Below are 13,103 nucleotides of genomic sequence, written 5' to 3' on the forward strand. Positions count from 1 at the left end.
CTCACACTCACACACACACACTTACACACACATGATATATTTATAAGTTGCTGAATTTTCATTTTCATTTCAATTTTCATTTCAATTTTACGAAAATTTCATTGTCTGAAGACAGGCGAATTGTCAATTGCCAGGTGAGATTAGCATATCACGCGCCCAGGGAGCAGCTGCCAGAGTCATTTCTCTCTGATGAGAGAGCGGCAACGAGCGGGGAACCAAGATGTTGGAACTTAAGTGTGTTACAAGGGTGTTCGCAAAATCGAAATCGCTTTAATTTCGCCATCTACGAAACTTTTATAATGCAATGTGAAGTTAGTTCAGAAAACATATTGTTTTATTATCAATAACAAAATTAAAATAATGGAAATAGAAATATAAATATAATTAATATTCGTAACTATTTTCAATATAACAATAATATTTAAATGTTTTATTGACGTCTAACGACATATTTATACTTGTAGCGAAAGGAAAATCCTTCAATATATGTACAGAACTAAATCACTACAGTTTTTGTCAGTAATTTTCATCAGCACTGGTCAAGAAAAACTTCTTATATTTATATGACATTCATATGTTAATATTCCTTTACAATGAATTTTATTATCATTAAAACATATGCTTTCTTACATTCCTTAGTTATTAAGACTCACAATATTTAAATGTATTATTGTAAAATAAATATATAAAAAATAACAAAATAAATATTTTCGCATGTCTCATTCAATTTTCTTATTTTTAAGAAAACATGCTCTTAAACATTGTATTTAATTTATTTAATACTAATTACTAATTACTATTATTAAATGTTTGAATGTATTATTACTTAATGAGTTTCACATAATATAAATAAAGTATTTATATATGTAAACGTATTCTACTTAGCACTTCAAAAACATGTTTTTATAATCTTACAGCTTTCTCTAAAAATTTGACGTTTATGTTTTTGGGAACCGCTCTGCATGGCAGCAGTTGAAATCCAATTATTTCATAATAAAATCAAATGATTGTATACTAAATCAATGCTGTCATTTATTGTATTTGATTTCTTAATGATATTTTCACAGCGCCAACGAAGATGAAGATGAGGAAGACTGTCAACAGCTTTGGGTTATTTATGTAGCACGAACACGCCCCCTTGGCACTATGAATTTATGAATATGCCTGTGAATACGCCTGTGAATACGAATGGTATTCGGTGTGCGAAGCGACAACACGAACACGAACTTAAGTACATATGGCAACAGTGTCGATCAGTTGGAAAATGTGGGCGTGTCACGCGGAAGAGTTGAAACATGGCGACGCGATGGTTGAGCGACTTTTTGGCCATCGCATTGGCTGCAACACAGTTGGGGCGTGGCAATTGGGGCAGGCAAAACAGCAGCGACAATCGCGTAGACATTGTCAAGTGTCTGTCAGACGCGGTGAAGCAGAGATCCCCACGAGGAAAAGTTGCCACTGTTTCTTAAAAGTATTTCGATCTTCGATTCACGTCAACTTCAATTTCGATTTCGATTCGGTTGCATTGCGTTTGAAGTGGACCGCATTGAGGCAAGCAAAACTTTGTATTCGTTTTATTGAAGTTCAGCCTATTAATACGCGCATCATTTTGATGAATTGATGGCTCCCCAGTGGATGAGGCAAGGCAAGGCGGCATCATCGATGAGTTCGTCGTCTGGGGCCTCGTTGTGCTCGTTTTAGTTTTGATAGTTTTTGAAAATGTTTCGCATTGATTTTCATTCAAGTTTGCTTTTACATTTCTTTTCGTTCGTTTTGTTATTTTCAGAGATTTTCGAAATATTTTCAAGGATGCATTGCATGTGCCCCAACGTCGCTGTGGCATGCCTCATGCCTGCGGTTGTGCGGCTCTCGCTGTGGCTGTCGTCGTCTGGGCGAAATGTCGTCAAGTTAATTAAGTGATTTATGCGCCTTGAGGTCGCGCGTCTACTTAATTATCAAATAGTGTGGCATTTGGGGAATGTTTTGGGAATTATTTCGCTGTCGAGATTCTCTCTCAGCTTCTCTCAGTCTCGTTTCACTTTTCCACTACTTCTTTCGTTTTATTTTATTTTTTTTCGCGTTCTGGGGGCAGCTATAAAATTGGTTTATAGCTCACGCTTGAAATATTTCCAGTGGCTTATGGTAAAAGTGGCTGTCAAATAGAAAGAAGCCAAACATATGCGACCGAACTGCAGCAAAGGGATTGCAGTGACTATCTTATATAGTCTGAAGTGTCGCTGTGATTGCAACTGCTAATCCCAAATTTTAATACAATTAAATTCGGGTAGGAAGGATAGAATAGGGAGGAATCAGACAATAAGTTTCATATTGGGAAGTTCTCTTCTTATTTAGTTGATATATTTCGACGATTTTATTGAGTAACCCCATATATATTACTTGTTTTGTGAGATGTTAGTCAATCTACAATTTATTTATTATCATTGTGGTTAACAATTAAATTCTCAAATTCTCTTTAAGTTCATCTACTACAATTTGAATATGAATATCATTTATAGAGCTGTTGGTTTTTTCTTGTTTTCAATTAAAGATAATCTTGCTTTATTAAAAAGTATTTTGACGAAAATATTTGTATTTATTTATTTATTTATATGCAATACAAACAACTAACAAGTCTTTAAGTCTTATGTTAGATCTTATGTGATAATATTGACTATATGGATATCTGAATTCCTGTCTTTTTGGAGTAAATTTATTCAAATTAAATGCATTCCTTAAGTCATGGCAAATGCCGTCACAACATTTAATTATAATCAAAGTATTGATTGCTTTAAAAAACATATATCAATAAAATTAAAATCGTTTGTTATTAACAGTAAATTTTTGACTTATAATGGTAAAACTTTTAATTTTTGACTTATGAAGGTAAAACCTTACAAACATAAAACTTTATGAAGGTAAAACCAACAATTAAATATATTATATCACTTCTATAAATAAACTCTCCTTAACTACTAGTTCTTAAAATAAAGAAATTTGCTCTCAAAATTATTTTAATTGTAAAAAAATATTCAGTGCAGCTTTTTGCTATGTGAAAGGCGAAAGTAAACTCGCATACAGTTTTTGCATTTCGCATATCCTTTGTGAAAAGTGTCAGATTGCGTGGTTTCGTTTGCCCATACGCTCAAAGGATCTGCACACAATATGGCATATCTTGACGGCCCGCGTGTGTATGTGTGTGCATATACTGTTGTCTGGCACTGTTAACAGCATGCAGCTATACAGCTGATTATGCGGCATGAAAAATGGCCAAAAAGAAGCCAAAGCGAGCCGCAGCGAGAGGCGTTATGCGGAAAGGAAGGAAAGGGAAGGGAACGGCGGCAAGGATATTTGCATGCATTTATCGATATGCTCATTTCGATGGTTTTTAATAAATTTGGGATTTATGCAGAGTGGGGACTCGAAGCAGGCTCTGACCTGACCCTCAGTGTCCTTATGTCGTGGCCCGAAGCGCATTCAATTAACAGCGCACATAAATTTACTTTTGGCCGTAATAATGCAGCTGAGTCCGCTCCAAGGATATGGTCGAGGCGTGTTTATTTAAAGCAGCGCATTTATGCATATGTATATTGGAAGCGATGCGATGCTATGCGATGCGATGCTATGCGTTGCGATATGATGTGAGAGGTGGCGAGGTGGACATTTCATTTCATAAGGAAGCAGACGGCTTAAGTTGCGGCTCATAATTTATTGGCTGCACTCTCGAGAGGGAGCACAGCATCAAGTTTGGTTGTCTCGCTTTTTTGTGTGTGCCCTAAGAGAGGGAGCGGTCCTTGCTCACATTTGAAAATGGCGCTCTAATTACTTTAAGCTGCCAGACGCTTGACCAGATGCGAACAGAGATGTGGCCAGACACACATACACACACACACACACACACACAGAACAAGGACTTATCCCTCATGCCATGTTTGGGCGGCAGCCAGTTGCCTCATGGCGATTATTGATGTTTGGAGAGTCGAGTATAACTAGGAAGGTGAAGGGATAGGGGCACGGATAGGGGGAGTGGCATTGCCTGTTTGGCAATGATCCTTTGTAGTGGAGAGCCCAAATGCGTCTATTAGCTGGCCGCACATGCCGCAAGTCTTAGCCTGGCTCTCAACTAATTGCAATATGACATTGCATCCTGTTGCTTGTCGCTGCAGTTGCTGTTGTTGTTGTTGTTGTTGGGGGCGGTGCTTATCCTTGTGGTCATCAACATCCTGCCAGCGCTGTCATGTCGAGCTCAGTATCCCCTCTGCCCCTTTCTCAGTTGAGCAGCGTTTGACAAGCTGACAACGTGCAAGGACGCCTGCTGCAAGCTTCATGCTGCATGCCGCATGCTGCATGGCCTGATGCCTCCTTCCGTGGGCTGCATTCCTCGACCACATCCTGTGCATGTTTGTGCATGCCTCGCTGGCAAGGACATGCTAAATTAAAATGCAATAAAAGCGTTAATGAATTTGTGCAGTTTAGGCAGCAGACAGACGATAGACGAGACGAGTCGAGTTGAGTCGAGAACCTAGCCAAGTTAATGAAGTGCTCAGTGTTGGCCAAGAAACAAGCCATGTTGTTGTGTAGGGGTTAAAGGGCTTCAAATGGGGTTAAAACCGTTGTTGTCGCCTGCTTGCTGTTAACATGGCCTAAAAGTGCCGTTGATATTTCAATGTGTCGTCATTTCTGACATCGCTGACTAATTCCCGCCCGCTCTGCATCGTTTAAAAACACACACAAAACAGCCCAACCAAAAAAACACAGAAAGAGGAGAAGCAGCTGTCAACATTGTCCTTCACTTCCTGCTGCCAACTCCCGTGACACTCGTGATGGCAACCCTTTTCAGCGGTTCCACTTGATACCCAAAAGGTCAACGAGACTGGGCACGCGGGGTCAACGCATCGGAGAGGGACTTCTGCCTAATTTAGTGGCGCACAATGTCGAGGATATTTAAAGCAAATGAGCGCACATTAATAACGACAACGAGGACAACAAGGATCACTGTCTCGCACTCCTTAATTTCGTTCTTTTTTTTTTGGCATTTTTATAACTCCTCTTTCTCTGCTTATAACAATTTATATGACAGTGTCATTAGTTCCGTTCATGCGGCAGCTGACGGGCGATTCAGCGATAACAACGAGCTTCGAATACCCTTTTAGTGCCACACGATTGATTTATGTTTGTCTAGATGGTCAACAGTCAAAGATCAGTCTGTTCAATAGAAATACAAATACTTCTAGGGAATCAGATAAGTTTAACACTGACAGAGCAGCGCAATTCATTAAGTCAATCTCAGTAAATTATAAAAGTTATGAACAATCTCAAATATTCAATGTGGACAACAAATTTATTCATTTCTTATCATTTATAAGATTTGTATAAATAAAATATTTATCATTTGTGTAAGTGTAAGAAAGAGTTATTATAGTTAACGTATTAGAAACTTGACTTAGTTTATATTTTGTATTATTAACTTGAAAAATCTATAATAATAAATATAATAATAAAAATATATAATAATAATGCTAAACACTAATATTACAGTTGAGGTTTTTTCTAAGTGCCTTTGCATTTAAAATATTGTATATTAAATTCCTCTCATTGTTTTTCTTTCAACTAAGATGTACTATAAGCAAAAAAAGGCAAATTAATTTAATGTGACTTGTATTAAGTAAAGCTCTCTTCTTGGTATTACCACAAATATTTACTATTATTATTTATTTCATAGATTTTATAAGTTCGTTATTTAACATTTTAAAATTAATGTATTTTTGTACAAAAGTGTGTTCCTAGCATGTAGAATAAAATATATAAAATAAACCTATTACTAATACGCCTTGTTATCCAGAAACTTCAAATAAAGTGAAAGAAATAGTTCCATTTACTAACATATTCGAAGCCCCAATAACAAATATCAGTACCTTGTAATTTTGATTTTAGTTATATTCCATTCGTCGGTTAATTTTCAATTCCAATACAATTATAAAGTAGTGTAGCATTTCCAGATCTAATATACGATCGCATTGCCTGCCGTTTACCTTGCAGCTAATCTGTTCATGAACTGGCTAAAAGCTTTTGTCTCAGCCTTATTTCATTGTAATGCCTTGACAATTATTTACATTACCCGCTCGGGTTTCAAATATGTTTCATCAGGGAAATATGCATATATTAATTATGGCGGCACAAAAAAGCCCATTCCACAGCCAACACAACAACATTAACAACAAAAACAATAGCGAAAGCAAAACGCGCACAGTTGAATGAGTTTTTCTCTCTCTCTTCTCTGTTTTATATATACTTTACATATATTTTGTTCGTTTTACAAATTGAAAAAGGGACAACAAAGTGTCATAAAAGCGAGTGAGGCGACAGCCGGAGGATACTTTTATTTTTTTGTTTGGCGTTGCCGTAATGCATAATCAGGTTTAAACAAAAAAATGACAACGGCGACAATAATAACGGTCGCAGAATGCCAAAGGACAAAGGCAATCAGACAGGCAAAAACTCCACAAAAAATACAAAAAACACATAAAAAATTAACGCTTGCAATGCGGCTGTAATCAAATTTAAGCGAGCCGCATTCTCCGTTCTTCATTCTCCATTGTCCTTTATCCAGTTCGCTTATCCTGCGGCAATAAGCGGACTGATAACAAGCTGGATTCTCAATTGAATCTTCGCCTTCTAACAAACTGCAAACATTACAAGATTCTTGATTTCAACCCTGCGAGATGCAGGTAAAAAGGAACGTAACGACGACAACCTGCAATTTGTCATGGACCAGGCTTATTTCATAAAACCCAACAATTACACACCTCACACGCCCCAATCGTGATTGTTTGTGGTGGGGGGATGTGTTCATCCCCCGGTAAAGCATTGTCAATTATTAAACTTTGCATTACAAATGAAAACATATGTTGAACAAGCGAGCGAGTGAAACTCTCTCACACATATGGAAGCCATCATATCCGATTCCGGCCACCCCAAACTTCCCCCGTTTCGATCCCCATCCCCATCCCCACCCAGCTAAGGGTTGGTGTCAGTTTAGCATTGCACGTTGAAAATTAAATGTTTCAAAATGAAATTCCTCAATTGCAGTGAAAAACAACCTTACTCCAGACTCCGTTCCCCAAGCAGTGCTTGCAATAGACCTGAAAGCAATAAATCCTGTCTAGCCGTATCAACCCTTGCGCAGTCCCCATTATACCCCCTTCTCCTTTTCCGATGTCAGTTGCTTTTCAAATTGCAATTAAACGTTTTACAAAACCGCGCTGACCGGTCGTCGTCGTCTGAGAACCCAAAGTCATGGTGCTTGTGTCTGGTCTTTGCAGACCAATGTTAGCAAAACAAAACACAGCCTCCCCACCCCCAACTATAACCCTGGGCTAACCCCCAACTTAAAATCGAAAACTTCTGGATCAGCCCTAAACTCCAAATGCATTCACACGGCCTTCGGTTTGACCAACGTCGTCGTCGTCGTCGTCGTTGGTTGTTGCGTTATTTCCGCTTCCGTTGTTGCAGCGTTGCCACGCTTTAAGAGTTGCTTGACGTGCCCCTTGCCACACTCCACTCCCCACTCCGCCTCTCTTTAGCACTCTTGTTGCCCTGGCAAGTCTCATTGACGCCGTGCTTAATTGCGTTTGTGTTTGCGTCCGCACATTGAACGCATTTTTGCACGTGCTGCCTCCTTTGGTAGCCCTCTCTCCTTCCCCCTTTAGCAGCACCCCTTAAAAGCCACCCAACCTTCACTAAACGTGCTTCCTTGCTACATATTCAATTTACAATTTCACAATTTTTCATTGCCACATTTTAGACTCCTGAGCTCGTGTTGGCCATTTTACCAGCGCAATTGGCAATTCGCTGCGGTTTCAGCGTGTGCTGCAACCCTGTCCAACTACCCCACACTCCCCCTAAACTACCCTCTCATTGGGTTAGAGCATTTCTAGCGCAAATAATTAAAAACTTTGCCAACTTTGTGGCTGCGTCGACTCTTTTCATAAATTATTAATAACCGAGCACTCAAAATGCAATTAAATCTTGGTCAACTTGTGGATCGAGAGGGTCACATTGCGTTGCAATGCGATGTTGCAACAGCTGCGAGTCGCGAAATGCAGCAAATTAAAATTCCAATGCACACATCAACACACTCCATCCTGTGTGGTCTAACCGCAAGGACGCGCATTAGGTAAGAACTGTGAACAGTGAATTTGGATGCAATAGCTGGCTAAGTGGCTAAAAGGGGAGAAGGCAGCACAGCTGACGCCCTGATGACAAAAGTGTGACCCAACAGGACATTTGTTGCACCGTGAGAAGAGGGAAAATCTCAACTTATTATAATGCTTATGAAGCAAAACATCTTCGTATTCAAAGTGAGGAAAACCCCAATGAAAGTTTGACGAAAATGGTAACAGGAAGAACCATTTATTAATTTATTTATTTCTAGCTTGATCAGATATTTTAAACTAAAGAATAAGACGAATGCTTTGTAATTGAATACGTTATAATTATCTGATTAAAATTGAATAACTGAGATTATTAATCTTTTTAAATACCGAAGAAATTCCCAATTGAGGAAAAGCAGTGTAACCGAACTTTATTAAACTTCTTCACACATATGCAAATGAATTGTAATATTCATAAAATTCATAATTAATTTAAAATAGAACTGGTTTCTTACCTCGGCCGATTACTTTGGCAAAGGGTAGGGTAAAACCCTTTAAAAGGATTCCCCTCACATTAAAGAACCCATTTGAGGTAAATTTATTGACAGCCATGGGTAAGCATTATTCATAATTGAATGCCTGGAGTTTTTCGCTCGGTGCATCACTAATTTAGCATGTAAGCTGTGTGCCGTGTCGCTAATAAAATTAAAAACCATTTTAGAGTCACAACAAACTAAGGGACATCCCCACATGGATGCAGGATACAAGTTTTTCCACTCGCATGTAGCTGTTGTCTGTTGTGTGTGTGGGGAGAAAAAGAAAAAGCACAACAAAATCGTGTGACAGCTGGCAGCAGACACAGCACCTAAAGAAGGAGCTGGAGAAGGAGGAGATGGAATGAGGGTCATAAAAATTTCATTGGCCATTTTAGTTTGAGCTGAGGTAACAGTTGGTTAATGACAGTTAAAAGCCATTTGGCTAAAAGTTTTTTGCATATTAAAAACATATTTCGAGCGAACAGCGCAAGCCAAATTAGTTCTGGCCAGCTCGTGACTGAGCCAAAATCAATCATCCAATTAGGCTAAGGCGATTTTTATGGCCATGCTGCAAACGACGAGCTTTGATAGTTTTGAGTCCTGCTGACATCCTGCAGAAGACCAAAAATCCAGCAGCCGTCGAGTCTGGCCATTAAATCTAATCGCATTAAATGAGCAGGCAGTCAGAGACCCCGTCGGACCTTTCGAACTCCCGAATACCAACTACCGACTCCCGACTGTCGACTCTGAAAAAAGAGGCGAAATAAGCGACGACAACAATCCGCTGACAGTTAACGCAAATTTATCGATTGACGATTAAAAACGGGCACAACAAGGGACGCGTCGCTAGGCGACATTCCATTCCATTCCTAGGGTGGTTCTCTCCCTCTACATCTCTCTGTCTCTCAGCTGGGCTAAAAACGAAAATCACAGGAAATTAATTACAATTACGCTGCACGATAAACGCTTTTCATTCTCTGTTCCAACTGCAATTGCGAGCACATCCCTGGGCCATGTTAATGGCTCAACAAAGGAGCAGGACTCGACTGCGGTTGCTGCTGGTTTACTGTCCTCGCGACTTATCGACACATCGTCAACATTTTTAGCATTTCAAATGTCCGAATCAATTGTGCTTCTGCTTATCTCCCTCTCTTCTCTCCTTCATTCTCCCTCACTATCATAATGATATTGTGGGTTACGCCACGATAATCGAGCTATAGCTTAAAATGTGCTTATGATCAGAGTAAATTGTTTGGAAAATGCCTATAAATAGATAACACTTTGTCGTCCACAAAAGCAGCTTACGAACAATATTATTTATTAGCTAGTTTAGTTTTTCAACAAAACAAAACGTATTGAAGTGGAAATATGAATATGCATTTGACATTATCTGACTTTTAAATGTAAATGACATATTGCGAATGTTAGAATATTTAGTTTTTTATATATTTGATATAATGAAAACATATTTCAATAGATTAACTTATTAGAGGAAAACATAATGACAAAATTCCATACATCTAATGCAAATTATTAAATTAGGTATGACGAACGTAAGTTTTTAATGTATGTAAATGATAAAGTTGAATAGAAACTTGTATAATATTATTTTTATGACATTTCTTATTATTTAGGAACATAAATTATTGTTTTTCAGTAACATGTGTGTTAAGATATGTCAAAAAATTGAATGCTTAGGCCTTTTTTTAAGAATTCATTAGCTTAATAATCAAACAATAATATATTCGATGTAATATTAAAATAGGTATTTCACAAGTGACTCACAAAACACATTTGATTAACCACCTCAATGTTTGAAAGTTGAAATGAAATTTATGAATGTTAAGTTTTCGACAATTTTATTATTTAGAAAAATAAATTTAGTTTTTAAGGTTTTATCAGCACCATATATATTTCAATGAATATTATTTATACTTATTAGACAGAATACTAAACTGAAAATAAAAGACTTTCTTAGAGAACTCATTAGCTAAAAGCTAAAAATCAATAAGACTAATGCCATATTCAATTAGTTGTGAAGTATTTCCCACATGACGAAAAGTTGCTCATAAGTGACTCACAAAGGACGCATTTGATTCACAATCTCAGATAGTAGACATGTATATCTAGTTTTCCTAGACAGTATTGCGTGTTTCACGAAGGTTTTTTAATATGCAAATCCTATTGAAAATGCAAGTACCAAGCTCAGTGCGTGACTCAGTCAAATTGCTTAAAGCCACAGCAAAATTAATCCTAACCCTGCCACAACTTGCAAACAGATCAAAAAGTTAAGGTCTAGTGGGAAGCTTCGAGCAATGTCTAATGTTTCCGGGTACATCAAAGTGCATAGCCCGAAATGGAATCGCAGCTAAAGCCAATTTAAATATCCCACATATGAAGAGAAGGTCTCTGTTTACTCGAATGCTCGTTAATGCCGTCAGTTTTTTAATGTATTTAATATTTGCTTAATCCTCTTCAAATTATGCACACTTTCTGGCCTTTATGCACAATAAACCAGATCAGACAGTCGACTGAAGGTGAATTCCACTAAAATGCCCTAAAGCATGTGAGTTTTGTGCGCCTTTGAAGCGCTCATTCGAATACAAACCGGTAAAGTGAATGAGTGTACTCAGTGTGTACATATGAGACGATTACTCGCCCCGAGAATGCCGAGAGCTGGGCGAGCTGTAAGCATATCCTTAAACATCCTCAAACATGCTTTTAATTTTGCACATTAAACGTAGTTAATCCTTGAACGCCCTCTTTTTTCGTTTCGTTTCGTTTCGTTTCAGTTTATGTAAATAGGCAGACCACGTTAAGGGATCAGAGTTTGGGTTATGGATGTGTGGAAGTTGTGGAAGGGTGAACAAGGTGACGTGTTCAAGGGTTGTCATTATCAGAGTTCGTCGCGCAAAAACCTCACTTAATGTCGCGTTGCATTAAATAATTGTTTCTGGGCTTTAGTTAAAATACATTCACTCTATGACCATTTAGTAGCCACCCCCCAAAACAATCCCCTTCAAAAACAGAAATCAGCCAAATGCGACGTGACATGAAAATTGCATTTGGATATCTGTCTGTGTTTTATTTCTCTCTCTCTTTCTATCTCGCTTTCGCTTGCAACTTTTTGTGCTGTCTGTGCATTTTTAGGGTGACCATGCCATATGGTTTGGCATCTTATTCGGCATTTTGCACCCCGTCCGCTGCGCCTTTTGTCTATTTATGCATTTCACCGCGAAATAGGATTAAACGCTTATGTAAAGGACCCAATCAAAGTTGCCCAGCGCACACCTTGTGACGTCTATATCGCATCGAGCACATATGCCCCGGTTCCCTCGCCCATAGAACTCCCATTCAGTTGCTGCCCGCAAATCCGCTTTTCAAATCCTATCAAGGGCATTCTTTTCCTCTCTCTCTCTCGAAAAAACTTTTGTCGCTATACAAAAAATTCCATTTTCAATTTGGCAATTTCTTTGCCAAGTAGTTTTTGTGTTTTTTTTGCGTAGTTTTTCGAAAACCGTTGCATACTTTACTCCTCAGCAACTTGACCATTCTTACGCCTTATAATTTTTGATGTCTTTAATTTGTCTTGCCCCCAACGGCATTCGAGGCAATCGTCTGCCTAAGCCGCAGCAATTTTTATTATGACAGCCACAATAAAAACAAAAAAATAAACACGAAAAAAATTAAGTGAGTGTTTGTAAGCTCGATGAAGTTCGACTAGAAAATAACCTAGCTAAAGATTAAGAAATAGAATTTACAAGTTAAAAAATATACTTGATTACAATAAGTTTAACAAAGATTACACATCTCTAACTATTTTTAATTTCGCATTTTTTTTGTAGTTCTATTTATGCTATAAATACTCTGTTTTGCTTATAAGTTCTCTAGCAACAAATAACCCTCAATTCTCTATATACAGGGTATGCAAAAAAATGAAGCACCGCCAACAAGTTGTAATACAAATTTTGTGGTCCATTTTACAAAATGAAAGTTAAAAGAGAGTGAGAGACACGTTCACCGAATGAAAGAGAGGGCGAGAGCGAGAGAAAAGCAACAGCAACAAGCATGAAAATTTATGTAACGTAAAAAATTTTTGATGATGTCCTTAAATCAAAATTTAAATAAATTTTCTAAAATAAAGCAGCGGGCGATAAGTGGGCGGTTGACTTGAGTTGAGTTCGAGTTTTTATTTCCCCGTCTCCAAATGGCTGCGCTTTCTCGTTATATTACTTTTGTGCCTTTGCCTACCACACACATACACACACACATACATACGTATCTCGTATTTATTTTACTTTTCGCTTCTTTTTTATTTGCACGCCGAGAATTTATTTGTGGCCTCCGTTTATTTGGCATTTTGCATTTGAATTTGGCCCTCGCACTCATAAGACTCGTAAAACTTGGACCTGAACTT

At 38.0% G+C, this 13,103-nt stretch overlaps 1 long non-coding RNA gene across 1 annotated transcript in view; it reads left to right on the forward strand.

Moving 5' to 3' along the window:
- The window catches only part of LOC132785471 (uncharacterized), a 31,423-nt gene extending 18,594 nt beyond the window's left edge, over nucleotides 1-12,829 (forward strand). Inside the window, exon 2 of the long non-coding RNA XR_009632322.1 lies at nucleotides 12,609-12,829. This is a non-coding gene — a long non-coding RNA (uncharacterized LOC132785471). The remainder of the gene's footprint in view (nucleotides 1-12,608) is intronic.
- The last annotated feature ends 274 nt before the right edge of the window (nucleotides 12,830-13,103 follow it).

Source organism: Drosophila nasuta, chromosome 2R (genome assembly GCF_023558535.2).
Source record: "Drosophila nasuta strain 15112-1781.00 chromosome 2R, ASM2355853v1, whole genome shotgun sequence".
In the NCBI taxonomy this organism is placed as follows: Eukaryota; Metazoa; Arthropoda; class Insecta; order Diptera; family Drosophilidae; genus Drosophila; species Drosophila nasuta.